Here is a 22,879-nt window from a genome sequence, read left to right as displayed (position 1 = left end):
TTTTGCCTGTGCACTTTGCTTCTTTCTCCTTTTATTGTCCTTACACCTGTGGCTCCCTTGGCTACAGAGGAACCATGAGCTGCTCCAAGAAGACTGCACAATGTGAGAAGAACAAGCTAATATCAGTGTGTACAAACCTGTATGTAGAGCAAATGTGTAAGTCCTGCTGCTGAGCTGAACTCTGTGCTAATCCTGTCACCAGCTCAGCCCCTCAGCTTTCATGCATGCTCAGAGATAAAATGATGAAAAGCCCACATAGCATAGCACAGCTCTCAGGGACTTTCTGGGTGTGGGACACTGTGTATGTGCACAGGTCTCATGTGCCAAGGCAGCACTGGAAAGGAAAGAACAAGGGGATAGGAGGGGAAGGGCAGTGCCAAGATATGGAGATTGATGAGAATGTGCTATGGTGGGACTATCTCTCCCCTCCTAATGTATATACCAAGATCCTCACCCTGCATTGATGGTTCTAAGAAGTAGAACCTGTGTATGGTGACTGTAAGGTTATGAACATAGGGACTCACAAATGGAATCAGGGCCTTTGAAAATTAGCTCCTAGTGAGCTTTCTCACCCTCCACCATGTGAGGACACAGAACAAAGGCACCATGTTTAATCAGGATGCAGCCCTCACCAGGCACTGCATCTGCAAGAATAGATTTACGTGTTTCCTACCTTGAATGCACTAAGGTACAACCACAACTTGGAGGCACTGAGGTACAATTTCTGCTGTTCTTGTCAGGTGCCACCAAGCATGACACAGGCATGAGGCTATCAGAGACCTCTGTACTCATCAGGCAACTGAAGATCAAAACCACAAAAAGATACTGAATTCAGCAGAGGTTCTGCATACAGGCCCTGTTCTCATTCCAGGCGGTGAATGTTGGAGGGAAGAGGAGCCTGGTCCACTGGTCTCTGACACTCCATGGCCTTGGGAAACTCATGCATCTCTCTGAACTTAATTTGTTGGAAAGCAAAATGTCAGCATTTTGCCCTGTAATATCAGTAATGCCATCACTGAAACTGAGTGAGCAAATTGAACTCTTGTAACACCCATTTAAGGTAGACCTGAGATGCCAGATGAAAAACAATAAAGTCACTGCTTCGGGAATTGCCCCAGTAGGTCATGCAAACAGCCTGCTGTCTTTACAACTCTATTTTTTTTCCTTAGCATCTTTTTATGGAACTGTCAACCATGACCATAAGATTGGATTTATACAGTAGCTGGTGAACCCATCCTTAAGTGATTTCCAGTTTTCTTAATGACTTGTGCAGATTCCACTTCAAACTTCTTAAGATTTTGATATGAGGTATATCTGAAAAGATCACATTTGAAACAATGCAAGAATTTTCACAGTGAAATCTAATCATTTTCAGAAATGATTAGATTAGGAAAAGTGTGGCCTTATCAGTGGATGAGGCCACTAGCTAGGTGGTAACTATAGGCAATAGAGCATTACTGAAGCAGGTAGGTTCCTCTGTGTGTGCCTTTTGAGTTTTTTGTATTGCCCTGATGAATGCAGTGTTCTCTCTCTCTCTCTCTCTCTCTCTCTCTCTCTCTCTCTCTCTCTCTCTCTCTCTCTCTCTCATCTCTATCTCTCTCTCTATCTCCTTCTTGACTCCATGATGTGCTTCCTGACCTTGGAGTCAGAACAATCAAGTTGACTATATAGACTCAGATCTCGGAAACCATGGGTTCCAAATAATATTTCCTTCTCTGTGGTCTTGACATCAGGTCTTTTGGTCATGGCAACACAAAACTGACTACAACAGAGTTTTAGTATATGGCTCCTCCACATACTAGAATTTACTCAGTCTTTTCACCAAGATTCTGCAAGTCAATCCTATTTTTTATTCCCAGATAAAATTCCTTTGTTGGAGATTCATCTGTCTATATCTAGTTTTTTTGCTGTTTTGATGGTTTTCACACTAATATTCCAAAGATGGGAGGCAATGATGTAATTTTCATTACAGTAACTTTTTGCCATCAGTAAATATGGACATGTCCAAAGCCATCAGAAATGATGTTCTGAAATCCTTTCCTAGTAAGTCCTCTGGATCAGGTGAATTATATAGTAGAGCCCACCCACATGAAACTAAATTCAGAAGCTCTCCTTCCCCTCAAGTCCCTGACATTCAGAGAAGAAATGTAGAAATCTGTGGCATTGCTCAGATTTCTGCAATCTGCTAGGTTCTTTATTAGCATCTACTCCATATAGTCTTGAATGTTGTGCAGTGATGCATCTCAGGGAAACTTATCAAATCATCTTCCTCTCAGCATCCTGGTTCCCTACTCAACATGCATAATTGTGGCCACACTTTAAACCCAATTGCTAACCTTCAGTCATTATTTTTCACTTCCTTTCATTCATTTTCCCCTTGCAACTGTTAGATGAAAAAATTTATAGCACATGGTGTCTATTCAAAATATTTTTAGTGCTCACTGTGTCTTTAATATATTAATTTAGGAAAGTTTGATATGAGGAAAAACAAATGAGTATTTTCTTATCTTTCTCATCACAAATGTAGTTAAGCATTGTGATAACATGGAATGTCGCAACAATTAACTTGTATTATGCACATTAATGCTACTAAGCATTTTTTCTTGTCTTTAAATCTATAGGGAAAAAAGAACTTATGTTAAAGAGTAGATGTATAAGTATCTGAATATTGAGTACTTAAGTTATTTTAGTGGACAAAAAAGATGTATAAATATCTTGTAAGTTGAATACCGGTTTGATATTTGTGCCTTAACCTGAGTTCTTCTATTCCTTTTTCAGAACCATAAACAATCATGAAACAATTTCACTTTTTAGCCCAATATTAAAATATTGTTTTAATTCTCTTCAAGCCCTGTAGTCAATACCATTAGTTTCTAAAGAACTTCCTAGCCACAGTTAAACTGACATTTACAATCTAATTGTAGCACCCGGGATTCTTAATTCAAGAAATAAATTAATCTCCATTGAGACAAAACAAAGAACATCCTGAAAGATATCTGGTTGCCCATTAAATCTTCAGAAACACAGAGGAAGCAGGCTGGATGTGTACACACCAAGAACAGTGCCAGAACAGGCATGAGGCAGCATTATTAGAAGATGTCACCTGGTCAAACCTCACTCCAGGACTGTCAGGTCAAGGCACCTCAAAACAGCCCATGAGCACAGATTTGGGGGATGTGGACAGCATATAGGATGGACAGTTACTCCGGGAAGGAGCTGGGCATATGGTTGATGGCTCCTGGAACTGACCAGGCAAACAGGAAGAATGGGATACAGTGATACAAGGCTGCCAAGGAGATGTTTGATGTTGACACCAGTGTACCCTGTTGGAGGCACAGGAATTACTTAGATTTTAGGGAATCGGAGACCCTATGTGCAGCTCAGATGAGCCACTGATAACAAATGTCAAGGATAATTTTTTAGTGAAAGCAAGGAACATGGCAAATACACAATCACAGAATATGAAAAAGGCAAAGAGAGAAAACTGTGGCCTTGGTACATGTAGCAGAAAGAGCTTCTTTATGTATTATGTGCCTGGAGAAAGATTACAGATGTGAATAATTGTGCTTCCTAGGAGCCATTTGGATTTCAGTATCTCTACAAAAGATAAAACTAAATGTTAGAAGAATACAAACTTCTTATTGTTGTTGTTATTTTTGACTTTTTCCCCCATTGGTACTGGGGATTAAATCCAGGGTGCTTAACCACTAAGCTACACCCACAGCCCATTTATTTATTTATTTTTGTTTTGTTTTTATTTTGAGACACGTCTGCATAAGATTCTGAAAGCCATGCTAGGTTGATAAGGCTGCCTTTGAATGTGCAATCCTCCTGCCTCAACCTCCCAATTTGTGATTTTAGGCACCACATTCACGTGAAATAGCTGTGTTAAGAGTATAATTCCTTGTCCCAATAATAATAAGTCATATGTGATCCTGAAGGAGAGGACTACTAGCCACCCAGAAGTGCTGGATATTTGGAGACCCAGGCCCCATGTTGTGGGAAAATTGAAATGTACACAGTGCAAGCTGCTAACAGGATATAACTCTAAAAACATGCAGTGCTGGAAAACATGAAATAAAAACACAGGATACAAGCACAGCAAGAGTATAATGTCAAAAATAGAAATAATATTTCAATATCCGTTTATAATTATTTTAAAATATTATGTGAACAAAGAGCATATTGTGTATTACATATAATAGGATAATATCAACATTGTCAATGTTATCATTGAGTTTTCAATTAAATATATTAATCATTAATGTACATATAATAATATATAATTTAATATCACATTTAAACATGTTACTAGAAATCGAATTATATATATGGAATAACATACATCTATAAGTCAGCAGTGCTCTAGAGAGGTCCAGTCTGCATGGAGAGAAGCCATACAGAGGAGCAGGGACGGCCGTGCTCATTTCTTCCTGGAGGAGAACATCCCACACACTCTTCTCATGGCCCCCAGCACCTCCTTGTTCCTCAGGCAGTAGATGATGGGATTGAGCATGGGGGTGAGGATGGTGTAGAAGACCGCCATGTTCTTATCTTCTTCTGGTGAGCGGACATTCTTGGGATGGAGATAAGTGAAGGCAAAAGGAGCATAGTAAAATATCACAACAGTTAAATGTGTGGAGCATGTAGTGAAGGCCTTTCTTCTTCCCTCTTTTGAGCGCATGTGAAAGACAGCAAAAATTACCCGTCCATAGGACAAAGTGATTCCAAGGAAAGGAAGGAGGAGGACCAGGACTGCACTAAAAAAAAATCATGTACTCATAGACCCAGGTGTCCGTACAGACAAGAAGCAACATGGCTGGGATGTCACAGTAGAAGTGACTGATGGTCCTGGACCTGCAGTATGGAAGATGAAGAGCATACACAGTGTGGACTAGGCCATTGAGGGAACCTAGTGTCCAGGACCCCAAGATCACCTTCACACACATTCTTTTGCTCATATATATGTGATAATGGAGGGGGTGACAGATGGCCACAAATCGGTCATAGGCCATCGTGGCGAGGAGTAAGCCTTCAGAACTTGCCATGGTCACAAAAAAGAAGCTTTGTACACCACAACTCAAGAAGGAGATACTTTTCTGGCCAGAGAGAAAGTTGTACACCATTTTGGGGACAGTGGAGGAGATGTACATCAGGTCCATGAGGGAGAGCTGGCTGAGGAGAAAGTACATGGGGGTGTGGAGCCGCGGGTCCAAGAAGATGAGGGCAGTCATCCCTGAATTCCCCAAACAGGCGAGAACAAACACAAAGATGATCAGGAGTAAGAGAAGTAGGCCAGTTTGGTTTGGGGGTAACAGCCCCAACAAAATGAAATCATTTGAAGTTTGGTTCCATTTCTCCATGAAAACCTAGTTCCTCAAATTCCTGGAAAGTATGTAAAAAATAAAAATCAAAACATTAGACATAAATCGAAACAGTAAAAGAGAATAAAAATGAATTGCCTTTATTAGTGTTTGTTTAAAATTAATTGTTGTTTATTTTTTCAATCTGTACCTTTTTCTTGAATTGATTTTAAGACCTGAATAGAATGTTCCTGCCCCAGTTCTCTCTGGTAACCATCTCAGCACATCCTGGACACATACATGGTCCTGGAGTACAAAGTCTATACCAGACACAGGAAACCCAGTGAGGTAGCTGGAGCCTTCCTGCCTGCTGACTCCCAGCAGGAGCATTCCTAGGACTATGCACCAGGTTCAGCCCTGGAGGAAGCCAGGATCCTGCTTTCCCAGCTCCCCAACTCAGCACTCAGGTTCACCACAGACATGGCCTGTGGGGCGCAGAAGTGCCCTGTGTGCTTGAGTCTGCATCCTCAGTGACCTCGCCTCCTCCACACCTTTAGTGCCTGCTCTCCCCTCCCCACTGGCACTGCTGCAGCTGAGTAAGCCAGGGTCTCCTCCCAGAGCTGTGCTGCTCACCTCCTAAACAGAAGCTGCTCGGCTGGTCCTAGAAGTGGGCCACCATCCAAAGCATTGTTCTTGTCCTGTGGAGGTACTGTGTATCCTATACAATCCACCATGAATATATTATATTCTTTGAGTATTATCTCCTCCCTATTGAGGTTTCCAATTTCTGAAATTCTAAAAACACTTGGTTTTTCTTTGTGCAAGCAAATATCACATGATAAAAAAATCACATTAAAATAATGAACAAGACTTTCATTCTAGTTTTCACAGCAGCAAACATAACTTCTGTGGTGGTGGATTTACAACACTGGTTTTGATAATGGAAACACATACTCAGAGGCTTTTTCTGTGAGTTAGTATGATAATTCAACTAACGAAATGTGAGAAGACAATTTTTAATAAGTTTGTAGTATATGTGCATTAAAAAGCAGAACATGAGAACTTTTTGTGGTATTTTTCCACTTCTTTTTATCCTCCAGGTTTAATTTTATTGTCAGTACCAGGACCTGAACACACCTTATGCTCTAAGTTTATCTTCAATGGTCCCATTATTTATTTGGAGACCTATTTTTACATTTAAATTTGTATGTACTAAGAGTTTAGAGTATCATAAAAAGTTTGATTTTGGTTGCTACACTAATTATCTTTTTTCTTAAGTTGAAAACTTTCATTCTGTCAGACAATGGATAAGATTATTCGCTCTAGTACTCCATATCTAATTAAATTTTAGAACTGGGACATTGGAGTTACATATGGGGGTCTATTTCCATGGATGACCAGCAACTTCCTTTATTGGGTATTTGACTTTATTTCATGTACAAGAATTTCTTGAAAAACCACTCTCTCAGTTACACTAAACTTGGGAAGTACAAGAAGTGTAAGGATGATTGTCTCCCTTTGTCATTTTACAGGGCATACTGCTCAAATACTTACAGTTGAAAAAAATAACCTTCACTTAACAGATCCAAAGAATATCACTGCAGCAAGTGTAGGTGGCTGAATTCATTTTGCAAAAGTTACAAGAAAGCAATAATAATTAATACAATGAGACTTAATGTCCTTGAAAAAAGAGTTACAATCAGCCCATGACTAATAAGCCAATTGTTTGTCTGAGCCTCAGACAACTCACACCCAACAACCACACCAGAGATCTGGGATGATGCAATTAACTGAGCATTGGGTTTAGCACAGAGTATGTTTCACTCCCTTTTCTTCCTTTCATACTTTCAATAGAGAAGACTCAGAAATTCAGACCTTAAATGGAGAAGACACAGTGAAATGAAGATCACACTACTAGAGAGCAGCATATTCTGAAATTTTAACAGGTTCACATCAACTGATTTTACACTTAAATTGACTCCTGTGTTTACAATTTGTTATGGCATGGCTTATTCTTTGTGCAAAATAAATGTTTCCTTATGATAAGAAAACCTCGTCTCCAAAATATCTGCTTAGTTAAAGCTAACCCAAATCAACTTAGTACAATGATAGTATTTTGACTTACACCATCTGAAATCTGGGACTTGGTTTTGAGAGAAGAAGTTATTTTTATTTACAACATTCCCACCTGATAATCCATTGAATACTTTGAAATGTTTAAACCCCAAGCTGTGCTCACACTCTGCCAGGCTAAACAACTAGGTCCTGACACTGAGCAGCTGGCCCGGATCTCACCCAGCTCTCCTGATGTGAGGAGCCAAAGGCACCAGGAGGGAGTTCTCAGAACACACTCAGTGCCCACAGCTCCCACCTCTAGTATTCTCTTATGCTGAACTCTCAGAGCTCCTCACCTTGGGAGCTGCTTCTTTATTGCTTTGCTCAGTCATCTCCCTCTGCTCTTCCCTTGTTCCAGTAAAACAGACTCAAACATGCCACACTTACTTCTGGAGAGTGGGACAGAAGGATGAACTGCTGCCTCTGATGCACAGAACCTTCCTCCTTCAAGCCTTACATGTCCTTCTTCCTTTAATGGATCCCCAGGGTCCAAGCCCATGGGAGAGAAACTTGGTCATTTCACCTGACTTTGCTAGCTTCAAGGTGAACTTGGTTGAAGTGTGGAATAAATCAGCCAACCCACTCAGTTGCCGCTCTCTCCTGCTGCCCAGAATTAGTCTCAAGAGGGATGAGCTCAGTCATTCCAGAGCAGGATGAGGAGCTGTATGGGTGTTAGGTCATGTCTACTAAAACCTCCCATTTGGTAAGTTAGAACTGAGGATCAACAAGAAGCAGTGTTGAGCTGGATGATATCAGCTATAGTAGTGAGAGCAATTACCTTCTATAGTCTAGTCAGATTCTTAAGCAAATTATTGGCTGTGGTGTCTGAATTAAATTATGATATGACAAAATATCTTTTTCTACATGAGGAAAGATATTAATTGATTTGTGAAAATGTGAATGAAGAAAGCAATTTTCCTAAAGTAAAGTTTGACTTTGAGGTTTTGTAATAAAATTAGGATTTGGAATCACAGTGGTTTCTACCAGGAAGCTCCAAACACTGACTAGGAGATCAAAATGGAAAAATCTCTTCACACTTTTCTTTCTTGTCAATGTTTTTGTTTTTAATTTTTGGTATAAGAGGCTGAACCTAGTGATGCTTAAACAATGTGCCACATCCTCAGCCCTTTTTCTATGTTTTATTTTGAGACAGGATCTGACTAGGTTGCTCTGGGCCTTGCTAAATTGCTGAGGCTGGCTTTAAACTTGTGATTCTGCTTCCCCAGCCTCCTAAGCTGCTGGGATGACAGGCATGTGCCACCAACCCTGACAGTTGTCAACTCTTTAAAAAAGACCAACTGGAGGGATGTTCTGGGAACTCCGTGGAAGTATGCATGCAGATGTTTGCTCCCTGTTGCATGGGTAGCAGTGACAGACAGGACGATCTCTTCCTGTCCTGCAAACCACAGACTGGTACACCAGGGAAGGGTACATTTCATGTCACCTATGGGACTTAACTGTAACCTGGCTCTCATCATATATGAAGAAAATATTCACTCTTTGACTTTCTGAGTCTGTCTTTTTCACAGAGTATGATGTTTTCTTGTTTCATCAATTTACTGTCAAAAGCCATAACTTCATTCTTCTTTATGGCTGAGTAAAACTTCATTGTGTATGTATAGCACATTTCCTTTATTTATTCATCTCTTGAGAGGCTCCTTAGTTGTTCTTATAATATGGGCATTGTGAATTTTCCCGCTATAATCATTGATGTCCCTATAGACTTTTGGTGATCTTTCACACAGCTTTTAAGTTGGTTTCATTAATTTGCAGTCCCATTAACAATGCATGAGTGTATTTTCCCCATATCGTCACCAGCATTTATTATTACTTATATTCTTGATAATGCCTTTTCTGACTTGAGTGAAATGAATTTTCAATTTTCTATTTCCTAGATTCTTATGGATGTGGAACTTTCTTTTTCATGTATTTGTTGGCCATTCTATATCGACTTTTGAGAAATGTTTGTTTGGTTCTTTTGCCCATTAATGCATTTGTTTATTTGGTTTTTGGTGGTAAATATTTTGATTTTTTTACACATTCTTGATATTAGAAGAATAGCTGGTGAATGTTTTCTCTCTTTTTGTAGGCTGCTCTTTATACATTATTTTTTAAAATTTTTGATGTGCAGAGCTTTTTAATTTGGTGCTGTCCCACTGATTGACTCTTGCTTTTATTTCTGAAACACTAATATTTTGGTTAAGAAAGTTAATACCTGTCATGATACTTTGGAGTGTTCAACCTATGTTTTATTCTAGCATTTTAAAGTTCCTGGGGGTAATTTGTTGATATTTATTGCATTTTGAGTTTGTTTTTTTCATAGTAGGCATCTAGTTTTATTCTCCTGCAAATGGACATCCAGGTTTCCCACCACTTTTTGTTAAACAGACTGTCTTTTCTCCAATGCTTTTGGGAACTTTGTCAAGTATCTGATGACTTTGTGTATGTCAGTTGTCTCTGTGTCTTCTATTTTATTCAATTGTTCTTCATGCCTGTTTGAGACCAATATTATGTGGATTTTGTATAGTTCTGTAGTATAATTGAAGATTTGATATTGTGACACTTCCTGCACCACTACTTTTGTGAAGGACAACTTTGTGTACTCTGGGTTTTTTTATTCTTCCAAAAGAGTTTTAGGGCTATTTTCTCTTCTTCTTTGAAAATGTCATTGTTATTTTGTTTTGGGTTCCATTGAATCTGTATATTGCATTTGGAAGTATGGACATTTTGGCCATAATAATTCTACCTATCCAACAAGGGCAGTCTTTCCATTGTCAATGTGTTCTTGAATTTCTTTCTTTAGTGTTTATAGTTTTCATTGCAAAGGTACTTAAGCTTTTTGATTGAATTCATTCTAAAATATTTGCTTTTGAAGTTATTATGTATGTGAAAGTGTTCCTGATTTCTTTCTCACAAGATTTATTATCAGACTATGGGAAAGCAGTTGTTTATGCCTTTTGTTCTTGTGTCTGGCAACTTTGCTGAATGTATTTATCTGTGTTAGAAGTCTTCTGGTGGAGTTTGAAAGGTCTTCTAGATATAGGATCATGTCATCAGGAAATAGATAATATGAATTATTTTTTACCTATTTGTATAGCCTCAGTTTCATTGCCTTGTGTCATGTCTCCTGAAATATATTCAAGACACATGTGGAATAGTAGATGTAAGAGTGTCCATTCTTGCCATGTTCCTGATTTTAGAGAAAATTCTTAGTTTTTCCATTCAGTATGGTGTTGGCATCGGATTTTTCATTCATTTCCTTTAAACTGTGGAGGTAATTATCTTGTATTCCTTTCACTGTTGTGGTAAGTTTTTTCCACATATTCAACATTAATGAATACTGGATTTGTTGAATGCTTTTTCTGCATTTATTGAGGTGATTATGTAATAATTGTCCTTAATTCCACTTATGTGGTGGATTATACATATTGATTTTTGTGTAGATCCAAACCTGCATAAGTGGGGTAAAACTTGTTCATGGTGGACTTAATGTGTTTTTACATGTGATTTGGTCATATTTTATCTTATTGGGGGATTTTGCATGTATGTTTACTAAGTACATTCTTCTGAAGTTTTCTTTTCTTGATGTCTCTTTGTCTGGTTTTGGTGCCAGGGTGATACTGGCTCCATAGAATGAACTGGTAGTGTTTCCTCTCTTTGTATTTATGGAATAGTTTGAGTAGGATTGGATTATTTTAATTTTAAGGTCTGGTAGAACTACTGTGGGAATCCATCCAATCCAGCATATTGCTTTTTAAAAGGCTTTTGTTCTCTGCTTCAATCTCATTGCTTGATATTAGTTCTATTTAGGTTTTCTGTTTCTTTCTGGCTCAATTTACGAAGGTCATATGTGTCTAGGAATGTTTCCATGTCTTCATTTTTCCAACTTCTTAGAGTATAAGTTTTCAAAATAGTTTCTGATGATCCTCTAGATTTCAGTAGTGTCTGTGGTGATATTTCCTTTTTATGTTAGATTTTGTAATTGAGACATTCCTTATAGTTTTTAGTTAGTTTGGGTAAAAGTTTATGAATTTTATGTGTCCTATCAAAAATCAACTATTTCATTAACATTTTATGTTGTTGTTGTTGATGATTATCTTAATTTCATAGATTTTTGTCTCTCCTTTCAATTATTTCCTATATTCTACTGAATTTTGGTGTTGATTTAGTCTTTTTTCATGTCCCAGAGATGTAAAGTTAGATTAGTTATTTGGTGTCTTACTATTCTTTTAAGGTATGAACCCAATGCCATGAATTTTCCTCTTAGAACTGTATTTACACTTTCTCAGAGATTTTAATAAATTGTATCACTATTCTCATTTAATTTTCAGTATTTTCTAATTTCTCCCCCGATTTTTTCTTCTATCAATTTATCATTCAAAAGCATATTATTTAATCTCCACATCTTACCATAGTTTCTGATTTTTAAGCTATCATTGATTTTAATTTTATTACATTACTATATGCATGTATAAATTACCACAGTGAATCTTATCACCATGTACATCCAAAAGACAGCAATTTTTAAAGACTTTAATTAAGTAGCAGAAAGATCTGTGGATGGGACAGAGGGACAAGTAGGGGAAGTACTGGTGACTGAATTAAAACAAATTATATTCTATTCTTTTATAATTATATCAAAATAAACTCCCATAATGCAAAATTAAAAGGAATGCACACAAAATTTTTGAGAATCTTTATGAAAAACAAGACAACTAAAGGAATGCACAAGCTTTTCAATAAAATAATAGCAAAAAATAAATTCCAAACTTTTGGAATGAAACTGAAATTAAAATGCAAGATATACTTAGAACCCTGAATAGGAAAGATTTAAAAAATCCTCTTTAAAATAAAAATGCCTAACCAATATAATAAAGATATAATTTTAAAATCCAAAAAAGAAAAAGTACATGTGCATTTAGAGGCAAGGCAATCAACTGATTTTCCATGCCAGTCAATAGTAACCAAGGAGAATTGGAGAAATTCTGAACAAAATAGGTACCCAACAAGAATGTCATGCCCAGGAAAACTACCTATCTATCAGGCTTGGAGATGAAATCAATCTTTTCAACGACAAGAAGAAACAAAAACAATTCACAATGATTAAGCCTGCATTACAAAATTATATATTGAAATATTTCATCCCAAATAAATGAAAAATAGACATCAGAGCCATCCTAGGGTCCAATCCTACTAGAAGAATAGCAATTGTAAGAAGAAACAAATCTGAATTAATTATTAGAAATAAATCAAAATGGCAAAAAATACAAATCATCTCTCTATAATAATACTGAATGTAAATGGTCTAAGCATTCCAGTCAAAGACTTAGATTGGCATAGTGGTTTTACAAACAAACAAACAACAACCAAAAAGCACCCACAATATTTTAAAAAGCCTTGACTGTGAAGACAAATCTCTCAAGTTGAAGAATAACCCATGTGTGTTGTTGTCAGTATAAAAGAGGAATTGCTAGCATGGGTCACTGCATAACTGGGTCATTCTACCCAAGAGCTGGCCACAGCAGTGAGGACATGTATGCCTGCACACTGTATCCTGCCACCTGAGATTTTCCGACTAATAAACCTCAGCATTTCTCTTGGAATCCTTACATAATAGCTTGAATTGTATTTAATGTCACTTATAGTGATTATTTATTAGAACATCATTCTCCAACAACAGATTTTTCAGGTGTAAGAATGGATAGAAATGTTTTTCAGAAGATTAAAATTATCTCACAAGGGATTCAGGGGACAGAGGAGGGGAGAGAAAGGGGGGGGGGTACCAGGGAACAACTTTGACCAAAATATGTTGTTATATTATATGAATGAATGAAAATACACTATTATGTATAATTAAAATGTGTCAGTGAAAAAAGAAAATAAACAACAACTAAAAAACTTGTGGTTATATAAAACCTGATATGCAATATGACCTTAATTACTGAATATTTTACAAAAAGCTGTAATAAAAAAAAAGCTTTCAATTCTTATATAATGGAAAAAACTTCTTATTTAATGGAAATTTTCAAAATAAAACTATTTGAGCATACATACTACCTAAAATTAGGTAATAAATACAATATATCAAATACTCAAATTTTTACTCATGGTTTTCTTAGGCTCATTTTATTGTAATTTTGCTATTGAAAAGCAAATGGAAAAGAAATTATTATATTCAGAGACATTACTATGTGCCATTACTGTGCATATATTGAATAACAACACATGAAATACAGATTTCAGAAACTACCAGGCACTGAGCAACATTGTGGCGATCTGAATGAAGACCTTTCTTCCTTGCCACACCTCAGCAGCCCTTGACTGAGGCCCTCTTGTGTCATTACTGATGTGGCCTCTGTTGTCCACATCTCAGGGATGCCTCATCAAGAGAAGCAAATCATTACCCTCAACACACAGGAGGCTGTCCCCTGGCTGATCCTTAGTCTCCACAGAGGTCTCCATGGTGTGAAGAGGAGAGGAGTGATAAAAATATTCATTTCAAAAATATTCAAGCAGTTTCCTCAGAAAAATGCTTTGTTTAGGGATGACTTCAGGACACACTGCTCAGCAAGGCAGTGAGTGAGTAAGTGTGCTGAGACCATAAAAGGTATGAGCCTATTTATTTGTTATTTTTATGTATTACCTAGGAGAACTTTGCTTCTGAAATGGATGTGAAGTTGACTTTGAGGTCAAGAGCTCTACTTTTAATAGCTCTGTGTAGTGGAAATCCTGAGCATGAAACGCAGAACAGAGTAAGTGATTTTGAGCTAATTGATAATTCCATTGTCAGGAAGGGAAGGGAGATGAGGTAATGGAAGGGCAGCACATGACACCTGTGAGGAAGCTTCTGACGGAAAGTGAAGCTGGAGACTGACTAGGCCCCCAGAGCCCATGTTCACAGTAAGGAGTTGATGTCCCATTTCTCACTTGGATTTTCCTTTACTTGGTTTTTGCTTTAAGTTTGTTTGCTTTGCCATAGGACAATTGATTACATAACACCATTTGTAATCTTTTTAAAAATATATATTAGTTGTAGTTGGACACAATACCTTTATTTATTTATTTATTATTGTTCCTGAGGATGGAACCCAGCTCCTAGCACGTGCTCCGTGAGTGCTCTACTGCCACAATCTGGCTGGGCACAAATCATGAGCCACTGAAGCAGGAACAAACTTTATTTCTGAACTCCACCAGCACACTCCACACACGCTCCCCAGGAACTCTCCCTAATGCCACTGGGCTCCTCTAGGAACCAACAACCGGAAATATCCCTCCTCTGGCACTTCCCCAACCAATGGGAACTCTCCGGGAATCCCCAAGAGAACTCATAAGGAACTCAACGGGAAATCTGCCAGAACTCAAAAGTCATCATCTTAATGGCTCACTAGCGTCACCTCTCAACCACTACTACTGGCAAAAATGCCATGTGTCATCCTGACTGGGCTGTGGCCCTCAACACTCTACTTTGAGCCACAACTCAACAGTAATCTTAATGCTGTTTTCCTCTACTAAATTTCCTACTATGGCTTCATGGTATTGCAATTAAATACGTTGAAACTACTATTGTTGATTGTATGTGAAATTTAATATGTTCGTGGTGTATGAGCTAATTGACAATAGTTAGAATTACCAATGTATGGAACATTGACCAGCTTTTTTAAAGTAAAAGGCACATGAAAATGATACAGGTAAATTTGTGATTTGCACTTGGGTTAAGTTTTATCAAGATTTTGTCTGTAAAGCCAATATGTGTCAATTGTGATGCTTTGTGCTTTCAACTTTTGCACCTCGCTTGTTTTATCCTTTGGTGCAACAACAGAATATATTAAGAAGTAATAGTAATATGTATACTAGAAATCACTAAGATTTCTTTTTCAGAATTAAATTGGCACACTTTTCAGAAACAATTTGGCAACTATCTTACTGTACAAGCTGTGTGGTTGACAGCATAGGGATATACATGATGATAATTACATCAATGCTCTGATCTAGTCAGTAATGGAAATTCTAAGTGTGGCAGCTACATGTGCAAGATATTCATAAATATTTTCACAGACACAGAGTGTATAAGTCATCCGGCTCCTCTGTGTTCTACTTCTAAGGTACACACTCCAGTATTACACTCACCAAACATGTGGACATTCCTTTTAAATGAAGGGCTAGAATTAGATCAAATATAAAACTAAATGCATTCTCCAGTGAAGTTGTAAAATAAAGCAGAATAAGCTCAACTTCATTTCAAAAGAAAATTCAAAGGATATGTTCTCAAAATTGGTTTTTATCTATCCATGAAAATACTTGTTTACCTACTTACTATTCATCTATTAATAGTGCTTTAACATTCTGGAAAATCATGGGGCTATGTAACTTTGGAACACAGAAACATTTACTGGTGTCTTGGAGTTTTGTGCCCTCTATAAAATATGATTCTTCAACATTATACCCTTCTGAATGGCTGAAAATTCATATTATTTACATCTTTCATCACGTTGGTTTTCTACGTCCATCTACCCTTTTTAACAATGGTTAGACAATGTTTAGAACTATTACTGTATGGAGAGCTGTGAACACATATGAAGGGAGAAACTTCTCACAGAATCCCTGCAGGGATTCTAGGACTATCTGTGTCCAGAAACCAGGGGACACTTTGTAGTGCAGTCTTCTAGAGTTTCCAGGACAGTCAGCACACAGTGCTGTGAACTGTAAATAACTGAGGTAATGCAAAATGGTTCTTCTCTATTTACAGATGCATCTGCAAACAGCTTCTTTAAGGACTGACTCTAGCTCTATGGGATCCATAACCTAAATCTTCCTAGTAAAATAGACCTGGCTCCTGATTTACTCTGCAAGATCCCATTCATTTAGAAACAGGCAGCCCTTAGTGGGATTAATTCATATTTATCCCCTCCTGGGGACAATTTGTTATTGGGAATAACACAAATTATCACATAGTGTGGTAAGCCATTCTTATAGACCGTGGCCGCCATTAGAAGATGGCGCCGGCTTCCACTGTGTCCTGTGATAAACAACTCCTTTTTTGGAGAATTGGCACGCAATCCCTTACCACCCTATGAGAGAGATCCACGTGGCAGCTTGGGATTGCTATGCGGGAGGCTTTATTAGGCTGTGCTTGGGCGCTCGGCGGGGGGGTCACTAGAAGATGATACATGAAACAAGGCCTGAATAAACTTCTGAAAGAAGAATCCTGTGTCGTGTTTTCCCTTGCCGGCGAGGGGTCGCGACAATTGGTGGCCCTGACGGGGAATTATATTCCTCGAACCCAGGATCCAGAACTTTCAGCAGTCAGGGTGGTGCACCGGTAAGTTCCCAGGTAAAGTGGGAATCCGCAAGCAAATAGCGGGGCGCTCTCTCTGTAAATAGAGAGAGAGCGGGAAAAAGGGACGCTCCCCTGTAAAAGGAAGAGAGCGGGGAATTCATAGAACGGAACGCTCCCCTGTAAAAGGAAGAGAGCGGGGACTTTAGTACTTTCACTTTCTTTATAGCTCTAAAAACATTATGGGCACTACCTCTTCAAGCCCCATTTTGTTGGCCCTAGATGGGTTGTTACATTCAAAAGGACTTAAGATAAAGCAGAGTACTTTGCAGATGTTTTTAAGAGAAGCTGATATAGCGGCTCCTTGGTTTGCTTTTTCAGGGAGTCTTACGATTCCTAGCTGGGACAAATTAGGGAAAGATCTAGATTTCGCTCGTGAGCAAGGCACCTTAGAGGGTGGCGTTATACCACTTTGGAAGTTAGTTAGAGGATGTATAACAGATGGTAAATGCCAGGAAGCTGTGAGTGAGGGTCAAGCTATTCTTGAGCAACTGCATGAGGAAAAATCTGAAGGATCATGTAGTGAAGTGGCAGAGAGTATTAAAAGTAACAGTAGTGAGAAGGCAAAAGAGCCTGAAGATAAAAATAGGAGAAGGCTCTACCCAGACTTGACCGAATTAAAAACGCCTGAGAACACAAGCGACTCAGAGAGTTCTGAGGACCTTGATATATTGTTACAACAACTACATAAGATAAAAATGAAAAAGAAGAAAAAGGAGACACAGGGCATGCAGGCCTACTGTAAGAAGGGGAAGGGAGTTAACATCGGTCAACAAAACTCTGAGGAGGAGGAGGTAGAATATCTAGAAGAAGATATGGTGCCGATTGCCCCACCTCCGTATGTGGGGGGGAGCCAAGGTTCCGGGAGATCTTTTCATGCACAAGTTTGGAGGACAGTTAATACAGATATGGGACTTGCATACCCTGTATTTCAGGACAATAACAGGGGAAGATATCATGAGCCTTTAGACTTTAAGATAATTAAAACCTTGGCAGAATCTGTCCGCACTTATGGCATAGATGCCGCTTTCACTCTCACTCAGGTGGAGGGACTTACTAGATTTTGCATGACTCCCTCAGATTGGGCTAGTCTAGTCCGCGCTTGTGTTTCCCCAGGGAAATATTAGGAGTCCAAAGTTGGCTGTTTAATGTTTCTGGCAGTACCCAAAACTCGGAGCGAGGTAGGAGACTTAAAATTACTTCACACAATTCACAATTGTTTAATGCTACATTACCCTCTGCAGCAGTCTGTCTCCAATCTCCGTTCCTGTTTCTTTTGGCTAATGTTACATTACAGGGGATGCTTAATTGTTCTAATATTACCTGTTATTTGTCTGAGTGTTGGAATGGCTCCTGGACTACGGCAGTGGTTATGAAAATTCCAACCTTTGTCCCGATCCCGGTTACTGCAGATCCAGAATCTTTTCCTATTGTTGAACTGATTAGAGCCCGTAGAGATTTTGGAATTACGGCAGCTATAGTGACAACTGTGGCAGTGTCTGCTGCTGCAGCAGTTACAGCTGGAGTAGCCATGGCCAGCCAAGTACAAACTGCTGCCACTATTAATCAGGTTATTCAACAAACATCCACCATACTTGAATCTCAAAGTAGAATTAATCAACACATTCTCTCTGGGATTTTGGCTGCTAATCAAAGGATAGATCTCCTCCAAGCTCAGATTGAGGAATTATCAGACCTAGTACATTTGGGTTGTATTGATCAACGTGCACATTTATGTATAACCTCTGTCAGATTTAATGATTCCAGAAATGCCTCCCGCATCATCGGGGAATATCTATCCGGAACCTGGTCCATGGAAGCAGAAAACTTGATCCAGTCTCAACTAACTCAGATTGCTGTTTTGAATAGCACCCGTGTCGAACCAGTGACTTTGGGTCAATTCACCAGTTGGCTATCCTCTGCCTTTTCCTTTTTCAAGGAATGGGTGGGAGTGGGCATTTTTGGGGCAATGTGTTGCTTCAGTGTTGTACTTTGTTTGTGGCTTCTCTGTCGCCTTAAAACTCGCCATGCGCAAGAGAAGGCTATGATCGTACAGGCTCTTGCGGCCTTAGAAAATGGCATTTCTCCACAAATCTGGCTTGCACATCTTAAACAGTGATTTCTGGGCATGGCCATTGCACCCCAAGTTAGTTTCACATTGCACTGGGATTGGCATGTCCTCTTCCTTATTCTCTCCCAGTGCTGAATAGCCCTTGCACTCTGCAGGTCTTGTTACCTTTGCACGCAGATGGATTTCAGGACTGGTCTTTCTTCTCGGCTACAGACTCTTTACCTTCCTCTGGGGTTTAGGGATTGTGTTGCCAACTTAAATTTTGTCATTACTACCAGGCTACTTGTGTTATCCTACTTCTCACCGTCGTCACGATGCAGGATGCAAGGCAAAGCACTGCACTTGAGTGATTCCCTCAACGGACCTCAAGGAAAGCATGTCCTATTGCATGCGGGTTTGATGTCCACGCCACGCCCTACGAAAAAAGGCGTCGGCTGATATGGGACCAGGTCTAGGGAAGGGCCCTCCTTAGGACTGAACCATACATTGCAGCCACTTCTGCACAGTGGGATAGGACCTCTACTTTCGCCTGCATTGTTATATAAAATAGAAGGGGGAACTGTGGTAAGCCATTCTTATAGACCGTGGCCACCATTAGAAGATGGCGCCGGCTTCCACTGTGGCCTGTGATAAACAAGTCCTTTTTTGGAGAATTGGCACGCAATCCCTTACAACCCTATGAGAGAGATCCACGTGGCAGCTTGGGATTGCTATGCGGGAGGCTTTATTAGGCTGTGCTTGGGTGCTCGGCGGGGGGGTCACTAGAAGATGATACATGAAACAAGGCCTGAATAAACTGCTGAAAGAAGAATCCTGTGTCGTGTTTTCCCTTGCCAGCGAGGGGTCGCGACAACATAGATCCCTCAAATCCTTTGAAGATATTTATGATGGTTTCAAGTCTAGTGAAAGGAGAGTAAAGCAGGTGATACAGGAAGCAGGAGGATGCTGAGACAAGTACCTTTTCAACACTAGGATATCACCATTTGGGCTTAAGGAAGTCTTTCATATTCTTTGTCCACAATTTGTTAATTGAATGCCATTTCTATTTTAATAAATTTTGTTTCCTTTTCTTTTGTAACATTTTATGCTTGATTTAAAACTGAGAAACTCAGTTTTTTTTTTGATTCATTACCTAAAAAACATGTCTACACTATAAGATGTACCTGGCAGTTATCAAAAGCTTACATGTTTAAATCTTTATACAATGTAACATAAGCTTGTGTTGATAAGGATAATATCACATGTGTGTATCGACATATGTAAATTATAGGTGATTTCATACATATGTGTACATCTTAATAGATGGAGGGCTGGGAAAGTTCATTGAAAGTTTCTGAATATCATTTATGTCATTGTAAAGTGGAATATCCACACAGGGTCCTGTTAATGAGATTAAGTCTTGTTGCATATTGGAAGGAACCCTGTTGCATTCAAGGAGCCAGTATGAGTCAACATTTTTAAAAAAAATCCCATGCATCTGACCTTCCTATCATACAGTACACAATGCAGATTTGAAGCTCTTTTCTGTACTTACTATGAAAACTTTGGATGCCTACATTTTCTCCTGTGTGCAGGCTATTATTTCAGGGTTCAAGACTGTACAATTCTAGGGGAACTTAAGAAAATCAAATCAAGTTAAAATATTATCAAGGGCAGCAAATAAATTCTTACAGGTATTTAGATGTCTAAAACTTAAATTGTCAAAATATCGCAACAGGATTCATTTTCAAATAAGAATAGATGTCCTCTTCACATCATTGAAGTAAATGCACTGTATTGAAAGGTGCTCTCCTGTCAGACACAGGTTTTTTATTTACATACTACTACATGGTAAGTGTCATTTTGGAAAACTGGAACATGGATAATGAAGGTGCTGTACTGACAGCTGTGTTTCACAAGGTCAGACATCAGTTCTGATGCTGCTGACATTTGTCCCTGTGGCTGTATGTGCCACCTGCTCTCCTCTGAATCCCTGAATGATTTCCACTGAGTGCGCCACCCCATTCTGCTCATCATCTCTCCTGTGGGTGGACATGGAGTCCAGACTACTCTTTAGTGTCTGCTCTGCTTTCTCGAGGTGCATCTCAGAGGTGGAAGAACGTGATCACTTAATGATAGCAGCCTTAATGTTTCAAAGAATCACTAAGCTCTTTTTATTCAAGAACAAGGCCTTTTCACATTGCTGCAAAAACAATGATGTTTCTAATTTCTCTGCACCTTTGTCAAAATATATTCTCTGCTTTGTTTCTTGATTAACTTTCCAAGTGGATTGAAATTAGTGTCTCTTTGAGTTTTATGTGCATTTGTTTTGTGATTTTAGAGAAAATACTTTTAGTTTTTCTCCATTTGGTATGATGCTGGCTTTGGATTTGTTTACAGTATTGAAGTAAATCCCTCTATGTCTCATTTTTCCTGCATTTTTAATATGAATGGGTGCTGGATATTTTGTAGTTTGCATCTATGGAGATGATTATTCTTTATTGAATTTAAGTGGTGAATTACATTTATTGGTTTGCTATGTCAAATGAACCTTGCATCTATGTGATGAAACCCTCTGGATTGTGGTGTATTACCGTTCTAATATGTGTTTGAATGTAGTTTGCTCATATTTTATTCATAATTGTTTCTTCTCTCTCCCTCAGGACATTGGTCTGTAATTTTCTTTCCTTGATGTGTCTTTGTCTGGTTTTGGTATCAGAGTAATACTGGCTTCATGAAAAGTGTTGGAGAGCATTCCTTTTAATTTCTTGAAGAATTTGAGAAAGAATAATGTCAGTTCCTCTTAAAGGTCTGCTAGAACTCAGCTGCAGATCCCTTTCATCTTTGGCTTTTCATTCTGGATTTTAATTGCTATTTCAATCCCATTACTGTAAATTGTTCTGTTTATGCTTTCTATATCCACATGGTTCATGTGGGATATATCCTATGTGTCTAGAAATTTGTAAAAGTCTTTTAAATTTTCCAGTTTCCTGGAGTATAAATTTTCAAAAGAATTTCTAATGATTCTCTGGAATTAATAAGTCTCTGCTGTGAAATCTCCTTATTAAGCTTAATTTTACTTCTTGCATTTTGTCTCTCTATTTTTGGTTAGTTGAGGGTTTATCAATTTCTTAATCTTTATCAAGAACCAAATCATTACATTGATCTTGTGTATTTTATTCTGAATCTAATTAATTTTGACTTCAATCTTATGTTGCAATTATTTGTTATTCTTTTCTAAGGCTTCAAGATGAAATACAGGCTTATTTCTTTGGAGTCTCTATTTTAATGTAGGCATTCAATGGTATCAATTTCTCTCTTAGAACTGCTTGGATAGTTTTGTAATATTTTGATATTTGTGGGGTTTTTTCTCCTTGTTTCCTAGAATTTCTTGATTATTCTTCTTCTATTATCAATTGCTAATTGAAAATAGGAATTGCTCACTCTCCAAGTTTGTATGATTTCTATTATTTTTTGTGTTTCTAGTTTCATTCCATTATGATATGATAAGGTGCACAGGATGATATCATTTTCTTTGTATTTTCTAACACTTCCATGATGACCTAGAATGTGATCTATTTTAGAACAGGGCTGGGCTTTTTAAAATCCAATGTCTCTATGCTCCTCACTCAGTTGCCAACCTTTGTGGCTGGGAATTTGTAAAGCTGGTTGTACTAGCTCTCAGCTTCCTGTCTCCCCATGTAGGGTGGGATGATGGGGAATGATGATAAACTGTTTTCTGGTAGCAGGATGGTGCATTCCTCAGAAGTTCCACTAGTTTGGGTTTGGTCTTGGCTGGGTTTTGGGTCTCTGTGGGTGAGTGTTTGAGATTTGATCCACACACTTGTGGCCAAAAAAGAAATGAATAGTTTCTTCCTATCTTTCTCATCACAATTGTGGGTCAGCAGTGTGATTCATGTGGGATGAAGTAACAATTAACTTATAAGTATTACCTCAAAGTCTTTACGTGTTTTTTCCTACCCTTAAATCTAGAGGGGAAAAAAAGCACTTCCTTTAAGTAGTAGATGTTATATCCATCTCTGAACACTGAGTACTTAAGACATTGTAGTGGACACA

At 38.5% G+C, this 22,879-nt stretch overlaps 1 pseudogene; it reads right to left on the bottom strand.

The window, feature by feature from the left end:
- Positions 1-4,361: 4,361 nt before the first annotated feature.
- LOC124093782 (olfactory receptor 2L13-like) lies at positions 4,362-7,881 on the bottom strand (annotated as a pseudogene).
- Positions 7,882-22,879: the final 14,998 nt, after the last annotated feature.

This window comes from Marmota monax, unplaced genomic scaffold, assembly GCF_021218885.2.
Source record: "Marmota monax isolate L192 unplaced genomic scaffold, Marmota_monax_Labrador192_F-V1.1 WCK01_AAM20220418_F8-fsc00444, whole genome shotgun sequence".
NCBI lineage: Eukaryota > Metazoa > Chordata > Mammalia > Rodentia > Sciuridae > Marmota > Marmota monax.
This window is presented reverse-complemented; position numbering and strand designations above follow the sequence as displayed.